Raw genomic sequence first — 14,452 nt, 5'->3', positions numbered from 1 at the left:
CATGCATTTTATTTGCTAAATCAGCTCGGCTTCCTTCTTAGTTGCATGTATCACTTATTCCCCTGCCTGTGCCCTCTCCATTCAAGCCCGCACGGTCTGCCTCTGTGCTTGGTGCAGGGATGGTTTCTGGGGTTCTCCCAGAGAGCCCTGCCGTGCCTCTCCTCCCTCCTTGCACACAGAGGGCTGGCCGCTGTTTAAACACCCTCGTTTTGGCAGATCTCTCAGGGAAACTGCTTTCAAGAGCAGCCGGCTCTCACCTAGGGAATGAAGACAAGGAAGCTCGCTAGGGGCTCCTGGCTGGCTCCTGGCTGCTCTGCGCTCTCCAGATCAGCTCTCTGTGGTCTTCACCAGTGCTGCTGTCCTCCACAGCTGACCCTGACCTTGGAGGGGGAGGTGGCACTCGCTGCAAGGGGGAGAAATCTCATACAGAGTGACTATGTCCAGAAAGCTGCAGACCTACTTTTTTATTGTTGTCTCTGGACCTGCAGAACTTTTCTTAAATGTGTAACATCTCGGGAACTCATTCTTAATTTTTTTTTGTTTGATTAGCTAATTTCTAAAGGTTGACTTGACACAGTATTTTATGCTTGCTTTTTTCTTTTAGGAGGGGGTTGGAGGAGGTGGGAAAGAGCTTTATCATGTAAAAGTAACCATCCTGGAAATTTCAGGTAATAAATTTTTAGGCGCATGAATGGTTAAGACTCTTCACTCAGTGACACTGTATGTGAATGTGGAATTTTTATGAAGGTAACGGTCTCTTTCTTTAAAAATCTGATTTATTTAGAAGGTACTTTTAAATGACCAAGTAATTTTAACCTTCAGGGAGAGATTGGAAGGGGGGAGGTGAGTAAAGAAGGCTTGGATCTCTGCAAGGGTTTGAAAATTCACATTCCCTTTAATGATTAAACTGGCAGGATCTTTATTTGGATGTTAAAAGCTTTTTCTTACATTGCAAACATTCTCAGCAAATTTACAGTCAGATATTTGGAAACAGCTAACACTTAAAACAAAAAAGGAGGAGGAGGGCCTGTTTGAACTAGGGAATAAAATTAGTGGGAATGGCTAAAAAGACAGGACTGACCCCAACACCATTAGCTGGGGAAAAAAAATTCCATTTCATTGCAACTATGTTATTGTTTACTTTACCATACACATCCTAATATGGTTACCTCCCTGTCAGAGGCAGCCAAGCCCAGGGGTTGAGAGGCCCCCTCCGGGAGAAACCTCCTAACTGCCTCTCAGACAATAAGAAACAAACGGTCCAACTCCACAAAAGGCTTCCCGGAAAATTAGTGTCAAATAAATCCTACAGAACTCTCGCTTCTGCCACTAAGCTCTATATATGCAAACCTGTTTTTATGCCATCGCTGCCCAGGCTGAACTGCGTTTGTTTGGAAATAAGCCACTGCATTTTCTTTTTCCTTTTTTTTTTTTTTTTTTTTTCCTCTCTCACTTCATCTGAGGGCTCTGGATTAATTCCTTGAGACATATCTTTGCATACATGTCTCATGAGTTATGTTTCCTGGAGCCTTTTACTAGGAACATTAAGGTAAGAATGTTGATTTAGCCCGGGACCTTTGTCACTCAAACTAATGCTTATCAGTGATAGAGACATTGTAAAGAAATATTGCAGAGGTCTTTTGTGGTCCCCCTCCCAAACGGAGAGGTGCAGTTGCTTTTAATTGTCATGCATGGATTCAGAAAAAAAAATGCCACCAGTTGTGGAGGAGAGGGAGAGAGGTGTACTCACGGGTGTAAACACTGGTGCAACACCCCGATCCTGTGACAGCTACAACAGTTTCATTAGGAGGCTTTCCCTGTTGTTTCTTCCAATTCTTCTCTACCTGTGGTTTTCTTTTTCTTTTTCTTCCTTTTTTTCTTCAACTCTCGTGATCTTTTCCAAATCCTCATGGTCTTGAGGCTTGCCTGTTATTATCTGTAACTCCAGACAAAGGTAGGTTACTCAACTCTAGGCTTTGAGGGAGGGCCAAGTTATTTTGGGAGGGATGTCTTCCTAATGCATGAATGGCTGACCTAAAAGAGGGGGGGGGGGAGATCATGCTTGGAGCCGAGGGATGAGAGAGCACGCACTGTGGCAGCTTTTATGTAGTGGAGTTTATTTTTATGCAACTTAAAGAAGCGGCAGCACCTTAAGTAGAATAGAGTCGCTAGCTCTGGAAATTCTACACTTGTAACACGGGTGTGTACACTGCATTACCAAACTGGGGTGCAGACATTTGAGGACGCTTGAATTTATGACTGACAGCAGATAGGCATTCCTGATTGGATTCTACATTTATTTCTCAAAATTGAAATAAAGCTTCAGGGATTTTTTTTCTGTGCCTTTTAAATTTTAATATAAAGATAGAAGTGTTTGGGTAACTGGCATATGTACTTTTTCTTTTCCTTTAGTCTAATTGCTTTAGTTCCCTGAGCATCTTATTTTTCAGTGATTTTATTCTCTAATTTTGCTTAATCTGGGGCTCGGTTAGAGTCACAGTGGAGCTTTGCTGTTTTTAGCTAATTGTACCTCGCTGGGTGGCGACACAATAGAAAGGGTCAGGACCATGAGAAATTCATCGGCATTTGAAAAAGAGACTGAAATATAGTAGTGCAGGTACATAATTGAAAACAACAGCAGATGAAGTCTTAGTGAGGGATATTACAGGCTATTAATCATGATAAATATGTTTGGCAATATTGTGTTTGTATTCTGTTGTTTTCAGTTAAGGGAAAAAAAAAAACTAGTGTCAGTGATTAGGAGAAGGAATAGTTCTTTGGCTTGTGAGATGCTGGGGTGTACTTGTTCATTAGTTCAAACCACATTAAAAGTGAGCAGTGTGTTCCAGAATCAAGTGTGTCATTCCTGAGAAGATTTGAATGTGCCCCCATCCAAATGCAATCTCGGGTTCATGCCACAGTGCGTGGCTTTTTCTGAGCATCTCAGCTTCGGCACGGAACTCCAGGGCTAAGAATTGTATTTTACGTTATTACGATTCTCACATGTTCCTTGGCTCTCTGGATCATCTCTGTGCACGCACTGTAGCCCCGTCAAGGTGAAGCTGTTTGAAAAATAGAAATCCAGTGTATTTAACCAAAATGAGCATGAACAAGCCTTAAAGTTTGTATCTTAGAAAGCTGCTAATTATGCTTGTCGTAAAACATATCTGAGTGGAAGGTTCTGAGTCCAAACAGAATCGAGTGCTGCTTTAGAAATATAACTGTAGTCTGTTCTTTTAAAGAGGTTTATTTTTACTTTGGGGCCATGGAGGGGGTGATTGGAATTAGTAGCCTTTAATTAGACGGGGAGATATTCAAATTTTACAGGGATTTATGTTAGAACATGGAATGGCGGGTGGCTCTTTCCTCATTATGAATCCTCCCTGTACATAATGAGGTTCATCATTAGTTGATGGAGTGAATTTGCCCTAGCTCTACCTTGAAAGGCACATAATTTACATACTACTTCAGAGCCTAAGCTTTAATGGATTCCTCGATGAATAAAATGAAAAGCTACTTTCTTTAAATTTTTGAACACTGTTTAGATAATACGATTTTAATAAGACATTCAATTTGCTTGTTAAGTATATTTGAAAGTGCTTTCTATTCTTTTTTGGAAAAAATATATTTTGGCTTGCTTTGCTGTATGTCATGGTGGATGGTTCCCCTTACAAATATATTAGAGAACATATGGGGTACATTGTTACAAAATGGGAAGAATATTAGACTGAGAACTTTCTGCATGTGAGCTTTGAGATTATTGATTTTTTATGTAGAAACTCTTCTGACATGAAATGATTTTAACAGAAAGGTTTGAAAACAAGCTTATTATTTTTATGTGGTTTTGCATATCTAAAATATGTGCTGTTGCTGGCTCCAGCCAACATTGACAAAATAGCTCTTTGCACCTCTTGATCTGTTTTAATGATGGAAGAGCAACAACTTCCCTGGTGCGGCTGCTTGTTTGAAACCTCACAGCCACCATTCCACAAGGAGAATTGAGTCAGAGACTATATGACATGTTATCAGGTCATCAACTTAGGAGCTTTCCAGTCTGCCCCATAAATTCAGCAAGTTTTTGGTCCTGTCGCTCTTCCCTCTTCGGGTTGGAATGCAGAGAAAATCAACTTTGACTGGGCAGGATTTGAACATGGCTGTCTTTTCAATAAGTGTAGGGGTTTAGTGAGAGCATGTTATTGAACATGTCCTTTGCTTGTTAGAGACAGGTCACCCCTGCAATGTTATCATCACTGCAAGTGGAAACAGGTTTCTGGTGGTTTGTCACATTCAGGAGCAGGGAAGGTGTCTAAATATACACGAAGCCTTGTTTTGATAGAATGCTTTATTACCTGAAAATGATCAGCATATATTAACATTAATAGAATAGTCCATGTCATTCTTTTTTAGGTAATTTACCTCTGCTACAGACCTGTCTGCTTAAAAAAAAAATCTTCCTCTCTTCTAAAACATATATTTGTTTAGAGAGTTTTCACTGAAGTGTACATGACAATTACAGCTGTTCATTAACAAAATTGGGTATTTGTTTTAAACTTTAACCAATCACTTTGATATGCTAATTATGGTGTAATTTAATTTGAGCCCTGTAATGATGATGCCGTTATTATGGACATAAATGATGCAGTTAAGCTGAGAGTAATCTCATTTGCATACTGTACATGCCAGTAAATTAAGCCCTTTCTTCGACTGCTTCAGCTTTAATTTTCCACTTCTTTTCACACAGCTCCTTTTCAGCCCCTCTCTTATAAGCCCACTTTGTAATAGTCCTGATGACTGTTTGATGTGAAGAGTTTCTGCACCACAATAATGCACGACAGAAGATGTAACATTTAAAGGATTCATTATCTTGCTGAGTGTTCCTTTAAGAAAGAAGGATTAGAGCGGGTGGAGGGGAGACAGAGTGTCCTTTCCATGGGATATGAAAGCCCCCAGTTGGAGTAATTTGAGATGCCAAATGCTCTCCTCTCACCCCCAAGTCAGATTCCAGACCTATTATTTATAATGATGTTTTTTGTTTTTTTTTTCCCACCGTACCGTAGTTTACAGTCACGTATTGCGTTGTATCCAACAGCAGTAAACTTTATTATAATAACCCCACGGTAGTTGAAGGCAATACTAATTTAGCCCACATAATAATTTCTTCAAATCTAGTTTTTTTTAATAGGTGAGGTTATCACTTTAAGCAGTTCTGAGATCGACTGCCATTTTCAAAACAATCTTATTTCCCTCTGCCTGGATTGTCAAGAAGATCACAAGTTTTATCCAGTTGTGTGAGAATCCTAATACTGTGTATGGCGGTTGACCCTGGAATGTCAGTCTGGGCTGCTGGCTCCCTGGAGTCAGGAGAACCCACCGTGGGGCTTTCCTAACCATGGCCAGTGAGCTTCATCCCATTTGAACCAGAGAATGCACAAGGCATAACTAAGCTCTACGCCATCGTGAGCAGCTTGTCCCTGTGGCTCAAGCTGAAGCCAGTGGGAGTTGAGTGGGTGTAGCTGAGGACTGAATTTAGCTCTGTGTTTGTAAAAGGGTCATAGGCCTAAAAATAGTTTACGCTGCTTGACTCTCCTGCAGGCTACTTCCTCGGCAAATAGGAGAACATTAGAAAAATAGTAATCAGCTGTGTCCATCTTCCTCTCTTGGAACTAAAAACCTCATCCATCCTTTCTGAGTTACTCAATTCTATATCCCTTGACTCAAAGTTTGGCCACTTGATTTCCGTCCCTTTCCCCAGCAATTTTATGAGGAGACTTGACTGGCAGGCGTTTTCTGGCATTGCCATGGCAAAATGCATATGGGGCTTACTCAGCCGGGTAGCAGTGACAGCGGGATAGGGGATTTTTGTCTGACTTTGGAATCTTAATGGAGGTGAACAGCTCTTCTCCCAGTTGTTTCTGAATTAAGCAAATGCTGCCACACTGTTTGTTTTAAAGCAATTAAACTTAATGAAAAGTGTGAGTGTTTGCGGAATCTCTTCCTTATATAATTTCAAAAGTACCACAGGATGCAAAGCTGTGCAAAAAAGTTTGTAGAAATACTTTAACTCTTTATCCAATATTATGTTTTCAAAAATGCAGAAACTTTAGAATGTATATAATTGAGAAAGATGGGGAAGGGAAAAATGATTTTGTGTAGTAGGAAAATTGAAAAAGCATTTTCACTTTTATTAAATCGCATATCCTAGACTATCTCAGTTTGTACCAAGCCTCTAATCAAGCAAACATTCCCACTGTGAAAGTTCCCACTTCTAGGAATGTGATGAAGTACACAAATGGACGAAATACCACTAGATTAGAAACTCCCTGAAGGCAAGGATTATTAATCTGAATTCCAAACACTTGGAATCATGCCCTGTACAAAGTAAGTGTTCAAGAAACATTTCCTGTTTGAAAGGAGCCGGTTCACTCATGTGGGTTGTAAGCATCAATGAGAAAATGAGGGAGAAAATTATTTCAGAAGTATAAAGCCTTTAAATATGCATGATGCATAATTAGATTACAGTGTATTCTTTTTCTGGTCCCTCCCTTGTGTGGGAGCCACTCACAAGTGTTGAGTTTGAGTTAGCCAGGAGCAATACTAGATGGGAAGCCTCTCCGTCCAGATGATTGATTTAATGTCTTAGAAGGATGATAATAGTTATTGTGCTGCAGCTATGGGGCAGGAATGCTAAATGCATGTTACAGGTGATGTGATGGAGTCCTCCCTACAGCCTGCTTTCCCAAAGAGATGCTGTTATTGTCATCTTTTAGGTGCGGCAGCTGTGATGCAGCCCCTGTCACATAGCTGTTACGACAGAAGCAAGACTCCTCAGGGAAACTCTGGCGTCCTCACTCCTGGCTGCTGCCCTCCAATCCTAGCTGTTACTGCGGACACACAGGCACACCATATAAGTAGTGTGTGGATGCACGTACTAGACAGCTCTATCTTTTGTACGTCTTCTAGGAACATTTACTGCATAGCAGCCCTTAAGCATTGTACATATCTCATTTTCGTGGAACCCCAGGAAGTAGCTATTATTTGTCCCTGCTTACCATCCACGCAACTGGCATTCGCTCAGATTAAATAACTTGTTTACACAGGTAGAAAGTGACCAAAGGGGGCATCAAACCCAAACTGTCTGCCTGCAATGCCCAGCTCATTTTGTCACCACTATATGCTCCCAATTCAGCTGAATGTAACTTGAGAGACTTTTGTCCTCCTGAGATAGTTACCTTATTATTTCAGTGCCTGTGGTATTTAAGGCCTTTCATATTTATCTTATATTTAGGGAATTTAGACTTTAAAGGTGTGCCCTAAATAACTGAGACATCTAATTTCCCAGTCTTTTAGTGTGATATAAATTCCTGGCAGGAAGCCACTTTCTTTTCCCTCCCTACCCCCACCCCCAAACAACAGCCTAGATTCTTCTTAAATTCTTCTTTTTCTCTGCGGTTGGAAAGGTTTCTCCGCCTTTGATTGAAGTCTTTTTTTACTTGCATCTTGACAGGTGACACAATGAATACGGGTTGTAGAATGTAGAGGTATCTAGCTCGCTAGAGATTTTACATGTGTCCCATGGGACAGGCCAATGGGACAGACCAGTGGCCCATCCTCTGCTTTATATGAATTGCAGAGAAAGCAGTGGGAACATTTCAAGGAAACTGAGCTTCCTTTTCCTAATAGTCCTGTCCCAGCACTGTCTCTCTTTCCCAGATCTTAGTAGTCCCATTCCATCCATATGAAATAAAAGACATCCCTTCTCCTTAAATTCAGCAACCCCTCCATCCAGAACCACAAAATGCTTTTAGGATTACCTTGTCTGATCATGGGACCCACTGGTCAGATGTGCTTCTGAGTCCATGCAGTGACTCCCTGGGATCGAGGGGTGTCATATTTACAAAATATATACTGGCATTCAAGGACATGAGAAAAAAGAATGTAAACTATCTTATTAACAACTTCTATATGTTCTTTACAGGTTGCATATAGAAATATTTTACCTTTTTTAGGTTGAATAAGATATGTAATTAAAAGTAATTTTACCTGTTTCTTTTTACCCTCTTTAAGGTGGCTGCCAGAAATTTTTAAATTTTGTATGTGACTGCATCATGGTTCTCATTTTCTCTCTCATCATAGCTCTAGAATTTACTGGCCCCTTCTCTACACATGATGCCAGCAGGCCAGGTTTGGGTCATCCAGAGATTTTTTTTTTCCCCAAAAGGAGAGAGAGCAGTGGAGGTATTTCACAGAGGACCTGGTCTGCTGCAGAGGTTCAGGAAGTATTTGGGGATAAGGCCCCAGCTAACAAATATTCCTAGCAGAGAGATGCTCAGGGAATAATCCCAGGGGTTGTTTCAACATCTTGACCTTCCTGATCAGACTGGTGAATTAGCACCCACTGTTCAAAGAACTGAGACTTGCCAGGTCTTCTGTGCCCTTGATGCCAGTACATTTTGGCTCATTTAGATACTGATTCCATGAACATAAGACATTAAAGAGAAAAATGGGATTCCAGATGACTCTATATACTTGGGTTGTGATAACCTGCAAGAATTGGTACGTGGAACTCTGGTGCCACAGTTTCCTATTGAGGCATTTCTGTTAGGTAAATAGATACTGTTGTCTCTATGATACTCACCTCTATGATACATACTCTTTACCCAGTCTAGGTAAAGATGCTACCAGCTAGCATTTTTATGTGTAGATATAATGTTTTTTTTTTAAACAGATAACACTATATGAATGTATATCATTCCACACGTATTGATTAGTCTGATGGGCTCCCAGCCTTGGGAAAGCTAATTCACTGTCTCGACCAGTAAGAAATGTCATAGACAGGAAAATTAAGTGGTTACTGAGTTGAGATTATGTTGTTTGCCTAATAAAAAGATTCTTTTATTTTTCAAGAGGACTCATAATCAGTGTCCATTAAAGATTTGCACATTTCCCACATTCTGTTTATTGTATAGAAGATTTAGTGGAAAATGATTTTAATTGTAAATTTTCTGTAACCTCGGCCCTTGTGAACAGGGTTACACCCCTAAAAGTTTATTTTCCTATATATCCATGCCAGTCCTTAAAATCCTGGGTAAGGCTGATCTGCAGTATTTTCTAAAGCTGTTTTTTTCCTCTCTCAGAATAGATGGAGGCCTTCAGTGGCATGAACACATGGAAATTATAGCTGTCATTTCACCTCATCCATTAAAAACAGGCATTCAAGTGGGATATTATCCCACTTTACTTTTTGGTCCTTAAGAAGTCAAGGGACAGGGTATTCGATGTGAGATGACCATAGAAAACTGGGTCCTGGCAAAGATCAGTACCAGTGTGAAATGTGTCCACTTGTTAAGTGCTGAAAATGTTCACCTTCCCTCTGCCCTAGTCTGCCTTGAAGCTGTGCCTTATTAGTATCAATTGTTTTTCAGGGTGTTTATATCCCTGGGTCACTCGGCTCCCAGCTATGATTATAGCTTGAAATTTTCCACACACTGCTTCCATTTTCAGTCCTCTTACCCCTAGTTGGCCTAACATCGACTCTGAACTCCACTGGGGAATCATGTTTACTGGTAGATTCTAGATTCTGTCCTATACATAAGTGAGGAAGAAAATGCCTCCATCTCATCAGCATTAAACATTTCTTTGCAGACACCCCAGAGAGGAGGGCTTCCACCCCTGTTTCACCCTGCCCCCCAGAAATCCTCTTCTGAACAGAAGTGAACTGCTGTTCTGAAGGATGTCCTTGGGGCTGCAAAACTTTTTGTGGGAAGTGTAACAAGTGTAGCTTGCATCTCTCAGGTTTTGAAGAGTTCCTCGTTGTGGTGCCACCTCCTTACTCCTTGCTGTCAGTTCTTTCACAGGGGAGGAGACAGAGTACAGATTCTGGAAGGGCAACCTTTGTTTTTCCTGAGATGTCACTTTTTTTCTAGTGGTCTCATGCAGGAGGCAAAATGTTCTGAATGGGCAAATTTGGAGTTGCAATACAAATCGTTAGTCTCTTTTTACTTTGTTTCGCTTTGAGGTATATGTCCCTAACTGATGTGTGGCAAAAACACAGAGTTTCCAAAAATATATTTTTGGAAGATTTATTTATTTTTTGGAAGATTTATTTATTTGAAAGATTTATTTATTCAGAAGATTTATTTATTTGGAAGATTTATTTATTTTTTGCATAGAAGAACTGGGGTGTAGGCCAGAAATGCAAGGGGTGAGAGGGCCCAACAGAGACAGAGTGGGAAGCAGAATAGGCGGATTTATACCACCAAAGGTCAGTGATGGTTCTATAAAAGCAATCCTAGAGAATGTTAAGAACACAAACCTTGAAAAAAGGACATTTTTCAGTCACAATGTTTGATTTGCGGTAAAAGGAACTTTGACATACTGAGGCCTTAAGTTGTCTTTCTGATCTCATTTTATGTCTTCTAAACATTTCCCCAACAGCCCTCCTTATTGTATTCTTTTTTAAAATATTTATTTGTATTTATTTATGCATACAAGCACTGGGATGTAGGCCAGAGGTGCGGGGAAGGGGAGGGTGAGAGGATTCACCAGAGACAGAGTGGGGAGTAGAACAGGTGGATTGACTGAAATAACACTGCTGAGGTGAGTCAGGAGAGGTCTGCTGTGCCATGTGGATGACCTCCCTGTCCAGGGATCAAACTCATGTTGCAGTGGCTGGCGGTAGCTTGATAGTCCTGGAACTTAACCCCTTGCAGCAAGGAAGCCCCGTTATTGTATTCTAACAAGTTCTTATCCTCTTTTTTCCTTCATGACATCTGTAGGGACTGGCAAGGTAGTATAATCTAAACGACACCAGCGTTCTAGCCTCTTTTTCCATCTTGGCAGCTATGGACTGCCATATCCTTTTGTCCCACTCCTTCAAGTCCTATCACACATTCCTGTTTTTCATATGAATTTGAAGTAATTTTTCTGTTTGGAATTTGATTCTCCATTTTCACTTTTTGAAAAAAAATCATGGTTAATATAGAGACTGATACAGTGACTTGAAGCTCCCTGCCTTCAAGAAGGCATATTTCTTTGTTTTAGGTGTTTTTTTGTTTTTGTTTTTTTTTTTTTTTTACTGCTAGGGGGCATCAGTGGAAAGGTCCTACATAGTGACAGCCAGCAGATGGGTGGAATCACTTCCTGCTTCTCCCCTCTGCTAGTTCCCACAGCAGGCAATATTAATTGATCACAGCACACAGTGCTGAGGAATCTTAAAGAGTGCCGGTCTCTGATAATTTATAGCACTTGGCATGCAGTCTATTAGCCCTCCCTGCCCTATCTGTTTTGATCTACTATATGTGAATTTGGCTGGCTAAATACTATTAATAGTACTATTAATATTATAGTGCTTTTGTAGACTCACATTTTTAATCTTAATGCTATCAGATACCTTTTATGTTTTCTCCATTTGATAAACCACCTTGTCCCTCCTGAGCTCACTTTTTAAACATGGTCTTTCAGATGTGACCTAGGATGGACTAGACAACCTCCAGGAATTCCTATCAAGGTAATGATTCAAAAACAGGCCAAATACCAATCCCCCTTTGAGCTGTGAACTCTTAGGTTTCTTTCCACAGGTAGAGTTCTTTCCACATGCAGGTGAAGGACGGCCCAGGAAATGGATGTGGCCTTCAGACAAGAGATAACATTGAAGCAGGAAACCTTTGTGCTTTGTCAAATCGCTTGTTCCTCTCATTCTAAATGTTTAGGGTTTCGGGTCCTTGCACCCCTCCCTCTTTGATATCTCCATAGACCACAATGCAGAAGAGCCCACCAAAATTATTTATGTACTAGAATGATTAAAAATAGAGATTTTTCTGTCTACCTATCTTTTGTCATTATTTTAATTATTTGATTCCCTTTTCCTGGATTTTATTTTTAACTGCCCTCAACTCCAAATTTTAAAAACTTTGTTTGATAAAATGGATGCATCATTCATTATTATTTTCCTAATGCATGAGGAAAAATTTGTAGTGTCCAAAGCTTATACTTTCTCCAAAATAAGCCACTAAGTCTTTGAGTTGGCCTGGCCTAGTCACCTCCCCACACCTTACATATTGAATGAATTTATCCTCTCTCTTGAATTATTAGAAAAGCTCTTCTAGTTTTTCTTTCAGTGTAGCTGTAGGTGGATTGGTTTTTTCTTCCTTCAGTATTTGTAGCATCAGAAGTCTTGCTTTTGATTCACTGCATTTATAATGTAACAAGGAGAAGCAATTCATTTAATTTCCTCTTGAATATAAAAAAAAGAAGGGAGTGTGTTTGCAGGTGCTATTATGCCTAAACATTACTGTGCTTATGTTTAGTTATTTTTTAAATTTTAAAACCTACATCTTCATTTTGCTATGTCAGGATGAGTAAAATTGATTCATGGTTCATTTAAATAAGAAGCTGTTTTAAACCAAATTACCCCATTGAAAGAAAAAGGAGACTTTTGCCATCAGCTGCAGAAATATGGTTTTTTACCACCCTAATCTGTTAATGAACAAAGGTGGATTTGCAAACTTGCTTTATTTCTCATCTGATTAAAGAGGAGAGCAAAAAACCAACTATCTGGATAATCAGCATCTACCGGAGTTTTTTCCTCCCTCTGGCAAGTCTGCCATGCTTGTAGGTGTATCTCCAATGGAACAGAATGTGTGAAAGCCATTTAAATGACTATTTGATGATTTAATAAAGGGAAATGCTTCAAACCACCACACCCCTCCTACAGTTGATAAGTGATGCCACCTACTGTGAAAATATTTTACAAAACACTTTCGTTTGGAATCAGTATCAAATAGTGATTTTAAAATAAAACATGTGTAGAGTTTTCTCTTGGCTCTTCCCAGTTTTGAGAGCAGACTGTCAGCTACCCACCCTTGAGTTTATGTAGCAACCCTTTTTCCTCCCCCTGAGTTATTACTCTACCCACGGTTTGGCTTAGTGGGTTTTATATATTGGTTTTTAGTTCAGAATTGACTCTTAATATATTGGTGTTTAATTTTGGAGAGCTTTTCTTTGCACTTAGCACTTTAAAATATTATCTGTCCACCGTCACAGGTAAAGGAGTTTTTCTCACCTCTCCTCTCTTCTGTTTCATTGTTTGGAGGGAGGAGGATTTTAAAGACTTAAGCCATTTACCTGTACTGGATGCACAGTGCTTCCTCTGAGGACAATTGTGCTTGCTCCTGGCATGTTTCTTGGCACCAGAACAAGTTAGAAGCACCACATGCCCTTATGATTTCACTGGCCACTTCTCTGCATCTGTTCTCTGAAAAAAATGGTCTGAAGAACAACAGTACAAAATGGATCCATTAAAAAGCTGTGCATTTTCTTGGTGTCTCTGAACACCTGGCATCCAAAAGTGAGTCTGCAAGGTGTGTCTTGCCTTGCCCTTCCTTCCTCCCCTCAGCCCTGCCCCATGGTGTCGGCTTTGCCTCCAGCTGTCTTTTCATACAGCCCTGCTGTTTGGTACACCCTCTGGAACTCTAGGCTGCCTTCAGAGCCCTAATTTTCAGCAGGAAGTTTTCAGGGAGTCCTAAAGATTGCAGTGCCTCTGAGCTGATGTGAGCTTAACAGAAGTACGCAATTATCCAGAAGCCCTTGATGAAGCAGACCTTTAAGGAGGATACTTGAGTGGTCATGGAGCATGCCAGAACTGAAAAGAACAGGCCACACAATGGATTGGATTCCATCTTGCTGTTGTTATTTACTAGGCAATGTAGTGGTACAGGGACCCCGGACAGCTGATCCGGCTTCTGGCTTCTTTTTTTTTTTCAATCAAAGCCCTGTTGACTAGAAAACAGTAAGAGAGAGCAGGATGTGGCCAATTTGCATGTTCTACAAGGATGTCATGGAGCCCATAGGATTAAATCTGAATAAATACATGGATTTTTGAGAGCCTTTTTTTTTTCCTGACAGTGTTCAGCATTAAGTGTATATCTAAGCAAGTAATGATTCTGAAGCTATACTTTGCATTCATGAGCACACACTATAGGGTGACCCTTCAAGCTCTAGGTGAAGCCAAGATTTTCTGAATTATGTTTCATTGGGGAATTTTTACCTTTTTTTCCCTGTTTATGACAGTCATTTTATCTGCTTTTGTAATGAGGTCAGAAACAGGTGAGTGTAAAATAATACTAGTAAGCAGAGTGATTTCTGTGTTAATGATTAGGCTGTTTTTTAAATCAAAAGTTCTGATATTTGAAAGACCGGCTGTATTAGAAGCACACTTACCAGTAATTAATCAGAGTGAAAGATCTGAGCACTCCCTGATAATGTACAAATGATTCTGGCTACCTGTCTGTGAGAACCTGGGAGAATGACTAAAATTGGGGAGGGGGCAAAGAATGAGTCTTCTTTGCTTATTCCCCTCCCCTTTATTCCAGTAAATATAAATTAGCACTAGTGTAATATAAGGTTGCATTTAACTCCTTCCCCCAAATGATCAACTTTTCCCCTTGATAAAATA

At 40.2% G+C, this 14,452-nt stretch overlaps 1 protein-coding gene across 1 annotated transcript in view; it reads left to right on the top strand.

Annotated features, from left to right (window-relative positions):
* The first annotated feature begins 678 nt into the window (after window positions 1-678).
* The window catches only part of LOC129145845 (forkhead box protein P1-like), a 45,733-nt gene continuing 31,959 nt past the window's right edge, over window positions 679-14,452 (top strand). The window contains exon 1 of the mRNA XM_054695489.1: window positions 679-1,549. The gene's annotated coding sequence lies outside the window, so the exon portion shown is untranslated. The remainder of the gene's footprint in view (window positions 1,550-14,452) is intronic.

Source organism: Talpa occidentalis, unplaced genomic scaffold (assembly GCF_014898055.3).
Source record: "Talpa occidentalis isolate TD23 unplaced genomic scaffold, MPIMG_talOcc4v2.1 talOcc4.10, whole genome shotgun sequence".
NCBI classification, from domain to species: domain Eukaryota; kingdom Metazoa; phylum Chordata; class Mammalia; order Eulipotyphla; family Talpidae; genus Talpa; species Talpa occidentalis.
Note: the sequence above shows the minus strand (reverse complement) of the source record. Positions and strands in the feature narration are given on the sequence as shown.